The 12,789-nt window shown below is 39.0% G+C and overlaps 1 protein-coding gene across 2 annotated transcripts in view; it reads right to left on the reverse strand.

Annotated features, from left to right (window-relative positions):
- Positions 1 to 12,789, reverse strand: part of LOC125252472 (gamma-aminobutyric acid receptor subunit beta-2) — a 105,602-nt gene that overhangs the window by 55,973 nt on the left and 36,840 nt on the right. The gene's annotated exons all lie outside the window — the stretch shown is intronic.

The following is a 12,789-nucleotide window of genomic DNA, read 5'->3' on the forward strand; positions in this document are numbered from 1 at the left end:
AGCCAAAGCACTCAATGACGTTTTACCGGCCTCTAGCGTTTCGTTTCTGTCGGAAACTGCGGCCAGACGTACGCGCCGGTACGTAATTTTGTGTCTCGCAAAAACGTGCCCAAGGGTACGTCTCTCCCATGAGACCAGGTTGGAAATGCTTCTGGTGTGAGTTGCGTAGAGGACGGAATAAAACCTTGCCGGAGTCGTAACGCACCGCAGACGTATGCAGTGTAAATGAGGCTTAATTCTGCAAATAACTGCATTTGCAGGTTTCGAACAGAGATGGCGACAAAGAGGCAAAACTTGCAGACTGCAGCTTTAACAAAATGTACTCAATAAAGGTTTAGGGTTTGGTTTATTGTTAATTAGGCTACTTGTAATTGTGCTTGATTTACTGTTATTACTGTAGTAAATTCATGTAACAAGGATGAAACTTAAAGTTACTAAATTTTGCTTCCAATGTAAATCTATGTTGTTGTAAGGATGTTTAGATCAGAATGAAGTTACCCCTATGGGTTTGCAGGGAAGCCAATATCTGTATCTCTACAAATGGCAAAATTATTTGTGCCATTATTCAGATAAAATTGGACGTGAGCCGGGTTTAACCAGACGTTTGTCAAAAAGCCACCACTCTTTTGCCAAATCATAATTTTGTCTCCACCATATTTTGAAAGCCACTGAAAAACAGATCCAGTGCCAGTTTAAATAGATCCAATGAAACAGTACAGTATATGGAATTCTGATGGCTGAAACAGATGTTGGCTGAGAACTGATGTTAACAAATGCAGCTTCTACTTGCATATTTCTATGACCTTTTTAGAGCAGCAATTATAGGAAATCCGCATGCAGTGTATCTGGTTGCCATAACTTCACACTCTTGCTGCTGCACATCTGAACTTTTATAGACTTCGTTCTCTTGTTATGCAGAGAGCCTGTGAGTAAGACAAATGAGATTGGCCTCCATAAGTATCCATCACCTTGAGGTGCAGTGAAACGTTACTAGTGGACAATTTACATTCTCTCTCTAGCACATGCTAAACGTGTCCGAGGTACTGCATTACAAACTGCGGGATAAAATGGCAATTCAATGGGAAATAAATTATTCATGAGAAAACGTTTGAGGACTGTGCCTATTAGTCACAACATTATCCTATCTTAATCTATGTGAAAATGCCCTTGTTGTGGATTGCGCCAACATACACGTTAATCTCTTATGCACACAGACAGCAGTTTCATTTTTTTTTTTAATATATAACTTTTTTCTCCTAAAACTCTTAATCTCTGAATGTCATCTCTGCGGATATACAATATGGTTTATTTCAAAGACAGTATAAATATTCACTTTGCTGCCGTAATTTCAACAGATGCCAAAAATTTGGTTCCATGTCCTCTTGGTGTAAATGTCATTTGACTCTACAGATCTGTTTGTTCATTTCACTAGAGCTCATATGAGAACAATCTGATAATTTAGTTATCTAAATAAGGCTAAGGCTTTGCCAAGTGTTTATCACAAATGCACGCTTACGCTGCATTCACACGGGGCGTAGGCGTTAACGCTTCTCATTTACTTTGAATGGGTGACGTCACGTATTGGCGAACTGAACAGTGGGTTCATGTTGCTCGTGGCAGAAGTTGATAATTTCTCAACTTTTCAAGCACCAATGCAGACGTCAGCCAATCAGATCACCTTATGCAAATACCCTAGAGCAGTCGCTAGCCAATTGTGTTCATGCAACAAAGTGATGCGATTGGCTGTTGTCACTATGATGGTCACGTCAGCACCAAGCTTCAAGCATTGAATGCAGTGTTATGTCAGGGTCAGAGTCTGTTTCTGTTTTATTTTGGTCCATTAGTTCCCTTCTGTGTTTGTCACATGTTCATTTCAGTTCCCTGTGTCCATGTCCTCGTTTGTTGTCATGGTAACGGATTGCGTTGTGCACCTGTTTCTTGTTCAGTTTGCTATTGTCTGTGTATTTTAGCCATGTTTTATTATGTTGGTTGTCCTGTATTGTCTTTACTTTGCTAGGAACTTATTAGCTCCTAGTAGCCTAGTTTACTAAATACATAAATACATGTCTAGTAAATAAATGCTAAGTAATTTGCTGTTTTGTTTTTTGTTTTTCCCACAAACATACAATTAGTTGCTCTAGTTCACAGCATCTAGCTGTGGAGTCCTTTTTTGCTGCAACTAACAGACAGACCGCAGAGAATAACAAAACTCAACAACAGACTCCGGAAAATTACCTCACTAATGAACCTGTGGATTTTGCATGATAATAATGAGGACAGTGCTCAAAAAAGCTGATTTTATGTCTGACATACAGGGCCTTAACTTAAGTTTCAGGCAGGGTCTTTATTAATCCATCGATGCATTGCAATTCTCTCTCCAACGATTCAGAATCGATTCTGAGCTTAGTTTTTAACCAGATGCGCTATGATGCTGAGTGTGCTTTAGAAGCACCTGTATTCTGCTTGCTTCCAATTCCTCACACACACACACACACACACCACTCGAACCTTCTGTAAAATAATCTTTCATAAAGTTTGTAAAGGTTGAAGCGAATTACATGGACATTCGCGGGCTTCACTGCACAAGATGAGCTGTGAGAGATGCATGCTTTGTTTGATGTTACACTTGCAGTGCGCGGTCTCGTCCGTCGGTAATTTCCTTACAAATGCTCTACTTATACTTGCTTATATGTTTTCAAGTTATATCAGTTTAAATCGGAGCAGATCATGAGGTGATTAAAGATTCCCACCCCTAGTGTTTATATACAAGCACAGTTCTGACTGCGCCTGATAACAGGTGCATGCATGTGTCAGGTAATATCTCACAGCAATATGAACACAGGTTTGAATAGAAAAGCAAACAGCAGGTAAGTAACAAGCTCTCAGTCACTTTCTTTGATAATATAAACATTTATAGAACATGTATCTTTCCACTTAGAGAACACCAACGCCAAGATTGCAGAGGAGAGTATAACTGGAAGAAGATAAGACGATAGTACAGGAGAAGATCAAACACAGGAACAGGTGAGCAGATCAGGCAATCCAGAGAACACAGACCAGACAATGACGTAGAGCACAAACTCCTGTGTCAATCTTTGCTCCTGGAGGGCCAATGTCTTGTAGAGTGTAGCTCCAACCAGCTCCAAAACATAATCCCGAAAACCTTGATTATCTATTTCAAGTGTTTTTAATTAGGTTTGGAGCTAAACTCTGCAAGGACAGCGGCCATCCAGGAACTGACTTTGACACCCCAACTAAATACAGAAAACTTCTTAATGCGTTTTGGCCATTCATTTACACGACAAAGGCGTTTTGGGGACCTGAAAATGCTAACTTTTGAAAATGGGTTTCAAAGTGCAAGTATTTGAAAACGATGCACATTTATGAAAACTGTGATGGCATGTGTATTATGTGTTCAGTCTGTAAGTGCGTAGTGTTTCTTTACAAAATGGCATCACCAACTACTGTGATGAAAATGGGATGGGTCTTAGAGTGAATGACAGCTGATGCAGTAGGGTTACACAAAACCTGAGAGGATATTCTTCAAACATGACAAACTGAGAACAACCAAACAGCTCGGAGAGAATAATGAGCTGAACTCCTTTGATCAAACTACAGTTTAGTGACAGATGAGATTGCACTGGACACTAGCTCTCTAATGACTGAAGAGCTAAATGGACCCGGCAATAATATGCCAGATTTGTAATACCAATTGGCAGATTTGAAACAATCGGCTAATTGCTCTTTGCTCCAGAGAAAGGACATGAGAGGTTATGTGATGCCAACTACTACTGCTCAGCCAACAAAGCATGTGCTAAAAGATCCTGAAGTCCAACTGAGAGATGAGAGAGAGGGGTTATAAAAGTATTCAACTTCTTTCCACAGGCAGCCCAAGAGGCATGCAGTATTTCAATAAAACCTTATTAATTATGGTTACATTTTCATGTCAAAGGCAAATCTGTTGCCAGTTGGGTCAAATTTTGGATAACACAAGAATACTGTTCCGTCAGTAATGAATAGCAAAGGAACAAATGAGTAATGCACTATTAACAATCTAGTAACTAATATTAAAAATAAAATCTGATTAACGAATGTAGTAGTTCACTATTACCTAATCAGTAACTACTATTTGTCATACCTCCCAGAGATCTACTATATACAGGTTCATAATTAATGTGAATAATGCATAATGTATAATTAATTTTAAAGAGGAGATCATGGTGTTAGTATGTGAATGTATAATTCATAATTCAACTATATTCATTAATTTGGTTTAATAAAGTAAAAAGGCTGCATTGAGATCCACTTCTCCTTCTCCTTGCCTCCTTAAGTCTTGCCTGAGTTCTCAGTTATTGCTCATTTAAATATTTTCCCCCAGATGTTTCTCCTAAAATTCCATCACTTAAAAAAAAAGACAAGATCCAAGCTGGATTCAAACCCACTCATCAGCATGCACTTTTCTAAATACCAGATAGCAAGATACATACTAAAATAGTGACAATAGGACCAAAAAAAAAGCAGATTTTTTAGTGCAGGCCTATTTGAAAACTCACTTGCTATCCTTGTTTGGCTTAAAAATCAGAGTGTATCTGTAAAGAAAAACTAAAACAAGATGCATTACGTAAAGAGTTTTAATAGTAAGTTTAAAGGATTAGTTCACTTTAAAATGAAAATTACCCCAAGCTTTACTCACCCTCAAGCCATCCTAGGTGTACTTTCTTCTTTCTTTTGAACACAATCAGAGTTATATTAATAAATATCCTGACGCATCCAAGCTTTATAATGGCAGTGAATGGGCACAATGAGTTTCAAGCTCAAGAATGCACATCCATCCAAAGCAAAATGTACTCCACGCGGTTCTGGGGGCTTAATAAAGGCCTTCTGAAGTGAAACAATGCATTTGTGTAAGAAAAAATATCCATATTTAACAAGCTGTAAAGTAAAATATCCAGCTTCCGCCAGAACGAATTGCAATATTGAATCGCAATATTCACATCCATGTGATCGGCCTCCTATAATGAACACACAGTTGAAGTTTCATCAAAATCAGTCAATGTATGCAGAAGTTATAACACTTCCTGTTTCCCTTTTCTGGCCATAAATTCGTTTCAACGCCACGGCCAAACCATTCGTGATATCAAAAATCTGCTCACAATTTTGCATCCTCAATTCCAGAGCATGCGGTTCTCAAACAACCCTAAATATCCTTAGAGTGTGAAAGTTGTTCGGCCTGATGAGATCTATAACTCTATGAAGTAGTGGAGCTCCTCAAATACAACCATACCCCCCATGACAACTTGTGCCCGGCCCTGATGGCCGACGATTCCTACGTGTGTGCAAAGATTCAAGAGTTTTCGAGCATTCTCATGCTTTTTTTTTTTTAAATCTGAGGATGATATCTCTGAAACTATGAATGTTATGAAACATTTCCCAAGACCATGTCATGTGAGTTTTTAGAGAAGGGTGATAAGATGCTAATAAAATATTGTATTGCTTTGTAAACATACTTGCAGTCTATTGTCTAATGTCTGGCGAGGTGAACTGCTCCACTCATGTTCCTATCAACACCACTTTGATCCCACTATATACATTATCCACCCATTATCTGAAGTTTTTCTAGATAAAAAGCATATTCTTGGGACCTTATGTGAATTATTTGAACAAATTAGATTATGAAATAGAATAGCTCCTGGAATGGCAGGTGCATTAGAGTTACAATTAGCATCAAGCAACAAAATTTAAAAGATTAATATTACGCTTTTACTCAAAACTCACTATAAATTTGCGCAAAACAGGAGAGACAGAGCACGTTGTGTACGCTCTTTCAGCTCTTCAGGTTGCATAATTCAGTGGGAAATGAATAGAAATGGTATTCTGTATGACAAAAAAAAAAATGTGCAAACATGTGAGAATAAATCAATATTTATCTAAATATGCGCACTTTTGGACTAAGAGCCCTAATGAATGCTGTCTAGTGCATCTACATGAACACAACTAAACCGCAGCAGACGTGAGAGAATATGAATGAACTGAATTATTCGATTCAAAATATCAAACATTACAGACTGATTATTTTGCACTCCTGACATAAATTAAGAAATAAATGTCACTGCAACCTAGACCTTTATCAGCTGCAGTCCTTAATCTTTCTAATGAAATTCATTTTGTCCAGATCAAGTAAGAGTGTGATGTTTTAACATGCAGTGAACGTTGAACAACAATAATCTGGGGCCGTCGGCGATCGTAAAGGGGTATGTAAAGGGGTTAATCAAACAGTGCACAACAAATATAACCAAGTACCTTACATAGTGTGTAGTGTGTGGGTAATGTCTCTGATGGCGTATTGTCTATATATGACTGAGGGTTCAGATCGATCTCACCAGCAGAGATGAAAAGACTGCAAGCTCAAATCCATGCAGAGCTGTAAAGAGAGTAATCCCCTATAATGTTGGGTAAACTCAGAAATGAGGGAGATCAAGATCCATACGCAGAGAGTTTATTAACAGAATAAAAATACAACTACAGACTAGGAAAAACAACTGAAAAACAACAGGCAAACAAGACACAACTGGGAACACTCAGAGAACAAAGAAAACTAAAAACTGACTATGAAAAGGAGACCAGACAGGAAGTAACTATAAAGTTCACACACAAGACAGGTAACATATAACATCCCCAAATGTCCGATATACTACAGAAAGTGAGACAAAAGAATCATAATCCAAATAAGACGGCACAAAGCGTATGCTATAATCAAAGAGAGAGAGAGGAAAGTTGCTACTGCTGCCATCTCCAAACTCTGGTAAACCAGATCTATTTCTAGTAAAAACAACAACATGCCTTTCTTTCACCTTGTGACATGACCTCAAGTCCTGAAAGTAGTCTTGCAAGAGTAGAATGATGGGAAAAAGACACATACATAGCAGTAAACACAGTGGATAATAATAAGAGCAGTGGCAAATACATGATATTAACTAATGTGAGCCAAGTATTAACATTATGTTTTCTTATGTGGCCACGGCACAAACTAATGAACTGGGGAAATGAGCTCTGACGATGAGAGTGATTATGGTAAAAAGCATCTGCTCAAATTGAACCCTTCCAAGCCTAAAAAGGTAATAAATGTGCTATATTTTATTCTTTTGTATCTGTTTTTAAATATCTGGAGATTTGTATACTATTGCGGCAGTTAGAGAAAAATCCATCCGGGTCACTAAAGACCCAAATATGTAATAATGATTGGCGAACTATTCATGCATTTAATGCATAAATCTACATAGTCCATTGAGCAATGACATTAACTCTTAAAGGGGTACTTCACCCCTGGAAAGATGAATGTGTATTTAAAATTGGTCATTTATGTAGTAGAAATGTGAAATTATTTTTGAATTTGGAGCTTTCTAGACTGAGAAAAGGCAGAAAATGTATTTTTGACTAATGTGGATGAAAGACAACAACTCCCAGAATGCACTTGTTTTGCGGCCCCTGCGAGGCCACGGCCAAACCACGCCTATCGGTTACAGGCGGAATTACCAGGAAAATTCAAACAACTAGGCTTGCTTTGTTACATATTAATTCTATAAATCGTCAGTTAGTTCATACATTTACAGCGAAATGGTGCTAAATTGCTTTGTACCTGGATGTACACCCAAAAGCAGGAAAGGACAAGTAAGTTTCCATCATTTTCCGATTAAGTTAAAGATTTGGAGCGATGTAAACAGTGGCTGCGGGCCATCAAACACCCGAAGTTTGGAGATGACACCGTTATAGAAAGCCTAAAAAAACGCAGAATATGTAGTCTCCATTTCAAGCACGAGGACTACGAACCAAATATCCTTGCAATGAAGAGAACCATTCTGAAGGACACCGCGATCGATATTCACTTTCCCAGAGGACGAACAGCCTGGGCATCTGGTACTAAGCGTATTCGCCTAGAGGTTAGACTCGCTGATACTAGACTGATAACACAGTAGCCTATATGTAGTGTTGTAGGTAGCAGTAAAACTGCAAACTTAGCAAAGTAACGTTAGATAGACAATTACATATAAGTTGCATATAAGTTGACTGTTATCAAAGTAAAGCCACTGTTCTGTAAAACTGAGTTAGTCTATTTATCTATTTATGCTAACGTTACCACAAAAGCCTGTTGCTGTATTGGTTGAGATGACTGCAGAGACCGATAAATTTGCGAGATGAACCACTGATGTAGTGCAGACTATAACAAAATATGTTAAGCTTAAAAATATAATTGACACCCACTTTTGATCAAATCTTTGATCTATGTCCGTGAGTAACCTCAAAAGTGCATATGTATGGGCGTGGTGAAAAAATGCAGAACTACCTGCTATTACTGGCTGTAGTTTTATGCCTCTGGCCAAAAAAGCCTCCGATGACGCAAAATGACGATTTGCATAAGGCATAAATGCATAAATCTCTCATCTCGGGCTGATATGAAGGGGGAAAGCACGGTAATTCGAAAATACTAGTGGTATTCTACTAATACAAAGCTTAATGCTAAATCCTGAAGTAACCCTTTAACTCTTTTTTTGTTTGTTTTTGTTTTTTTAAGTTGCCAGCGGTCTCATAAATGGCGGAAAATTCTGTCAAGTGTTAAGAGTATTATTAACAGTAACTGGCAGTATAATAGTATTAATTGAATGTATTTAATGATCAACCACTTTGTGTTTTCTCTAGGAGCTCTAACTTGAGGGATAAACTTTTTCTCTTCTCCGACTACCCTTGTTGATGCCCAGGGTAATTTTCCATGTTACAATTGTGCAATGCAAATCATTTACACATCCACGTACGTCTAAAACATATAAGGTCAGACATTTCATGTACGTTGCTATATGTTGGCAAATCCAAACATGCATTAAGCAGAAGAATTATTCAACACACAAGTACCATTAGGAAACACGGTGATACGTCTCTAGTTTATCTTCATTTTAAGATTGCCAAACATTATTTGTTAGACATGTTAGACGTTCTTTGGCATTGAGAGGATATTGCCTCATAGGTGATGTGGAGACAGAGACAATAAATAATTAGAAAGGAAGACCTTTTGGATTATTGAATTTAAGTCTTTCCCCCGGGTTCACAGACGAGGCTTAAGACTAATCCCAGACTAAAATGCATGTTTGAGCTGTTTTAACTGAAAGTAACTGGCACTGACATATCTTTAAATATGTCATTGGCACTGTTTAGTCTCAAAATGCACACCAGTAAATTATTATTATAAGGCATTTTTCTAAAAGCTATTTAAATGTCCTTATTGAACTAAGGCCTAATCCTGGCTTAATATAAGCCCTGTCTGTGAAACCAGGCCATAATTCCCTAATGGTATGAATAAAGAAATGGAACTTTCTTGTTTTGTTTTTTGTTTTTGTTTTTTTCCCCACTGATATGGATTGGATTATGTGTATCATCTTCATATTTACAATATGTATATATGATATATGATTTATATGATTTTTCTGCTTTTTTTATATATTTGTAATGTTTATGTATAATTGCCATACTCTTTTTGAGTTCAACCTTTTTTAAACCAATCCAGCTTAGCATCTCTAACTAGTAATCTAGAAAATAGGCCTAGTGGTTGTTGTAATGTGAGCACTGAAGAAAGCAATGTGCTGAAATGTTTGCTTGGGCTTGCTCTTGCTGGTATAGTTTTTAAATTCACTTGCACTTTTTTGCACTATGCAGTTTATAAAATAAAAATATTTTTGCTTGACCTTCTTTAGTCTGAGTCTAATTCAATTTGTGGCTGGCAATATTTTAGTTGGAAATATGGCAATTTCATTGGCCAAAGATAAGGTCAGGTGCATAAGCATAAGCACGTCATCAAGACCATAAAGTGGTGCCTGAAATAAATGTCATCAAATTCTAATTGTCTGAAAGAATACGCACAGGCATGCATGAAGTATGGCAAAGCAGTGCAGCATCTTGTTCCTTTCTCAGGGAACCAAGTTTCCTGAGACGTTCCCTTTCGAGGATGCTGACACTATGGGAACATTAATACCTATGTCACCATACTGAAAAATGCCAGAGCAAGGTTGTGAAGAATGCACACCCACAGACCCTGTGGTAAACTGAGTGGATTAACCTAGAAGGACTTGAGAATCTAGGGTTGATTCCATGACCAAACTGTAAAACTTGAATGAGTGTGGAAAGGGCCAGCCTGCTGCACCAGACACATTTTGCAAAGCTGCTATGGGGGCAAAAAGCAGCATTTATTGCATTGGATTACTGATGCAATTTCTTTTGCCTATGATGCATGCTGTTTGTACCTCACTAGCAACAGGTGAACTCTGTTCTGCCGAACCCTCGCTAGAACTCCCAGGAGAGGAGCGATGGGGTAAAATGCGTACATCTGCACCATGACATCCAGCCCTAACGGAGCTGGAGATATGAGGGCGAATTAAAGGGGACAGTGGGTCGAACAGGTCCACTTCCACTCTGACATACCTCTGCCAAATCAACTCCACCATGTCCAGGTGTCTCCATTCCCCGAGTCTCAGTCCCAAGGGGTGCAAACGCAGTCCAACCTGATGATTTATATGATGTTTTATTAACAAAGTTCGGGATGAGCATGTTCAGATAATTAACCTAATTAAGAGGGGGTGGGGTACTCTGGGTTCGGGCCAACATTCCGAGCTCAGAGCCCTCCCCCTGGATAGCACGCCAAATACGCTTAACCTTTACTTAATTATATGTAAGTGTGAACTTGTGAAACATGAGACTATTGATGCGTTGTCCATCCAGACCAACACATAGTAGCCCCTCAGGTCTGGGAGGAAGTATTTACAGCATTCATTTCTAGGTAGTTTATGTGCCAAGACAGATGTTGGTCGTCCCCAACCCCCGGGGCTGGATGACCATTCTAGACCGCTCTCCAACCCATGAGAGAGGTGTCTGTGATCACAGACTTATTTGCCCCCAGCGTGGGACCCAAGGCATTAAAATAGACATAGAAAGTGTAAGAAGACATCTGCACATAAACCTTACTGATTTCAGAGGATTGACTAATTAGTGAAACACACTGCTCTTGAGCCACAACTAGAAATGGTCTCATGTGCAGCAGCCCCATTGGTATCACATTGGCAGCGGATGCTATAAGACCCAGCAGCCTCTATGGCTGTTAGGAATATCCTGACCTAGCCTAGAGTCCATTCATGGCAATAAGGATGGACTCGACCACAGCAGGAGACAAATGTGCCTGTATTGTAGTTAAGTCCAACACTAACCCCAGAAAAGTTCTCTGTCTAGGAGAGAACATGATTTTCTTGCTGTTCAACCACAAAACTAAACATTTCAGGTGGACAAGAACGACATTGATTCCGCAATGGAGCCAGGGTGGCTGGGGGGGGGGGATGCAGGCAACCACACTGACTTTTTCTCCTCCCTACTCCCGTAGAAGCCACCGGCTCCTGAACCTGGCGAGGGGAAAAAAACTGTTGGAATGCCATTGTGTGCCTATCAACAACAGTATTGACTGCATTGCCGAATTGGCCAGACGGTGAAATCAGGGCATACGGCAAGAAAAGCACAGACTGTCAGCTTGGAAGTCTATGGCTCGGCGGAGTTTCCTCACCAAATCAGGATCTATTCTCTTGCCAGTGTCCAGGTCTTTTAGAAAGTCAGCCTAGTACACCTGCAAAACCACCATCATGTGCAGGGATGCACCTCCCTGACCTGCAGCTTCATAGGCCTTACCTACCAGGCCTGATGTAATTTTAAAGGGCCTGGATCTCGAGATCATGCATGCTCCTCTCCCAAACAAAACACACACAAATCATGAGCGTCATATCTCATAAGATAGAGAGGGCATGGCAGCACATATTGCTTATACTCTTTTCTAGATGCCATATTTCACTCATATTAGACAATACAGGGTAGACAAGCAATATCTTCCACAAAAAAAAAAAAAAAAAATGACATGCAGCTTCCTTAAGACAAATGTCAAGTTGATGACATTTATCTTGATGATATGCTTATGTTACATCACGCAGAATCTGATATTGCTGAGTTCAACATGTTCCTGGGTCAACATTTTTGTTGATCCTGGAACAACATTCAAATCAACCAATCAGATTTGAGGGACAAGTTTACAGATTATGTCAAGTTTAGGCTTAAAATCATGAATTGGTGCTTCTACATCAGTGTTATTCATCTAGCATTTCCCTCAGATTTTTGGGATAACTTAGGGGTAGGGTTAGGTTTAGGGGTAGGAATAGGGTTAAGACTAGAATGTTGTTCCAGGATCAACAAAATATGTTAACCCAGGAACGCATTTAACTCAGCAATATCAGGATGTGCGTTACATCACCTGACCTTGGCTTTGGCCAATGAAATTGGCATGTTTCCACACATGCTTAAGACCCCGGCTCAAACAGAAGCATTCCCATAGTGTCAACGTCATGACACAGTGTTGAGTTCCCGCAAAAAGGAACAGGTAATCGTAAGGATTCTCTGAGAAACTGAAACGCATAAGGATGGAAATTTCTGTGATGGCAGTATTGCATTTTTTCACAACCCTTCTCATAATTTATTTTGACCACAATATTGTAAGTGAAGTTAACTTTCACATCCTGTTCACCTTTATAATCAATATTTTTTTTCCAACTTCCATGTACTGCTGGCCTACTATCCTTCCTAAAGTAAATCAATGAAGAGATTCCCATCATGGACTGCTCAGAACAGTGACTGTAGTAGCAGTGTCAGATATGATCCTCATCTTAATTAATTTATTCCTTTAAATTATACACATGATGTTGTAATTGTATCACATGT

Source organism: Megalobrama amblycephala, linkage group LG18 (assembly GCF_018812025.1).
Source record: "Megalobrama amblycephala isolate DHTTF-2021 linkage group LG18, ASM1881202v1, whole genome shotgun sequence".
Lineage (NCBI taxonomy): Eukaryota > Metazoa > Chordata > Actinopteri > Cypriniformes > Xenocyprididae > Megalobrama > Megalobrama amblycephala.